The sequence below is a fragment of the Syngnathus leptorhynchus genome, unplaced genomic scaffold, assembly GCF_054491065.1.
Source record: "Syngnathus leptorhynchus isolate UIUO unplaced genomic scaffold, UIUO_Slep HiC_scaffold_23, whole genome shotgun sequence".
In the NCBI taxonomy this organism is placed as follows: domain Eukaryota; kingdom Metazoa; phylum Chordata; class Actinopteri; order Syngnathiformes; family Syngnathidae; genus Syngnathus; species Syngnathus leptorhynchus.
Window position 1 is genome coordinate 1,257,501 of NW_028231990.1, and position 2,500 is coordinate 1,260,000.

The following is a 2,500-nucleotide window of genomic DNA, read 5'->3' on the forward strand; positions in this document are numbered from 1 at the left end:
ATCGTTACAGGCCTCCAACCTGAAACAGTACCCAGCTCCTGCGGGTCGGCCGACTTGGGTAGCAATCGGGTCTTGCACTCCTTGAAGGCCCGGGGAACGACTCCACGTACCATCCATACCGTGAACAGCCTCGCCAGTTGCTTCCCGTCCGGGTCCCAGTTCGTAATGGCCTGTCTACGAATCCCGTCTGGGCCCGGCGCAGAGCCCGGTTTCATCCTAGCCAAGTTAGACTTCACTTCGGACGCCAGGATAGGGTGGTAAAATGGCCCATTATCAGCGATCAGCCCCGTCTCAAAGCCCTCCAACTGATGGAACGCTCTCACCGTCTCCCATCTCTCCCGGAAGCCCTCATACACCAACACACGCGGCAAATCACAACCAAGCGGAGTCAGGCCATCCAGAATCCGGCGAGCCAACCCCTTCCTGGCCACAACATAGCCACGCTGCTGATGATAGAACACCTCCTTTCTCCGGTGCAGCCGCCTGCCCCAGCCCTTCATGGCACGACCTCGAGACGGGCGCCTCGCCCCATTAACTGGCCACACAACCTTACCCCCCAACGCTTCCATGAGTTCCAGAGCAGAAGAGTCGATCAGGTCAGGCTCCCGACCTGCTCTCTCAACTAGGGCAGCAGTGGCCCGGTCCTCCTCATCCCCCGCCAGCAGAATCCCCATCACCTTCTCCTCCACCATGTCGGGGAGCTCCGGGGGCAAGGACCATTTCTGGGGCAACGCCCTGATTGCCAGGGAACGCCGTCTCGCACCAGACACACTGCCTGCCGCACCGCCGCACAGGATTCTCCATTTCCCCCTCACTTGTTCCCTTGTCTTGCCCGTATTCAACACCCGGGCCACAATCGCAAACCTCGCAGGGTTACCATCATATTCCTCCATCAAAGCTCTGAGGCGGACCACCTCCCCCTCACTCCAAAGCTTTGTCACACCCGGCCTAGCGGGGCCCTGGCTCCGACCACACCGAGACCCGAACCATTCATCTGCATGTGCATGCCGCTTGTGCTGAGACACCCCCACAGCTGTCTCAAAACACCGCCCACAGAGGTCACACTCAACCCCCGTGACGACACTCTCACCACGCACCCCACCACACTTGGCGGCATGACATTGGATCGAATGACTGTTGTCACCACGCCTATCGCACTTACGGCATGCATATTCGACCACGACACCCCCATGCCGGATGGCAAAATGCCTCCCAAGCATACGGATGCCCCCAGGCCGATCACCACACAGTGAACACTCAAAAGTCTCTCGAGGCAGATGCACCAGAACCGTCTCAGGGGGGGCCGCCACACCCCCCCCAAATCCCGCCAGGCCCTCATTCACAGTCCCAACCCTACGAAGTGAACCGCCCTGTTGAACAAGTTGTGGGTCCAGCACGACCGGCCCTGCCCCATCTCTCATCCCAGAGACAGAGGCGGTCTTTAATTCGGACACCACTGAGGAGTTGTCAAGAGCTTCGCCACCCGTGATCCACCCGCTCCTTCGGCACGTCTGGCTGTGACTCTGACTCTGTGCAATTGCTAGCGCGGACTTCCGATCCAAGGAGTTTTCGCAACCGTGGCCCGTAGAAGTGACTACGGGCCGTTTGGGGTCCCAGTCCAATGCCTCCGGTGGTTGGTCCCCGTGGCCACCAGAGAGGTTGATTCGCAGACCATCGGCGTGCCCACCCTCAAACACGCCGCGGGGAGGTAGCCCAAGCGGCAGCGGCCCCTCTCCGAACCGCCCCTCAGCCGATTTTGATCCCCCAGCACGGCCATCCTGGGATGTCCGATCATTCCCAAACATCGGAACAACAGACAATAAAGCGGACTTTGACTTTGACTTCAGTCTGACTGGGAATAGTTTGAAAGATCTAGGTCTTCCCCTCACAGAGACTACACTTCGAAATCACAGCCCTGACAGCAGCCGTCCAACCTGACCAGTAAGACCCTTCCAAAGCCGGACAACCAGATCGACCCACTAGGGAGAGGCCCCCATAGCCAGTATGAAGAGCTCACACCCCGTAAAGCCTCCCAGCCGCCGACACGCAACCCCGCTGCCAGAGCCAAATAATGGACTAAAAGCCCATGGCCATCATCATATTCTTGAGAATGTTTATTTTGAGGTACGTGGCCAGTAGCCCTGCACGCTACCGCTCGACCATCGTCTCGCTCGCACCTCTCTAGGGATTGAGAAACACATCCAGCAGAAGCAGGGAGGGCCAGAAAGCAACAAGGTTACCCCCGCACCCTTACCCACTCCCGATCATTGCCACTTGGAGGCACGGCATACACATGCCGATTCGGTTCGTCTCGATCTCGCCACCACACAGTCACCCCAGGCCTACCAACAGGGCGCCGGGCAACGCACCTGCCAGCCTACACAAGAGTTGGAGAGCGACCCACAGTGGGTAGGAACCGTCCACTCGACGTCAGCAAGCCGAGGTCGATGGGGGCCCTACCAAGGCAGGTCATGAATGCCAGTCGGTCAGTTAGGAAAAG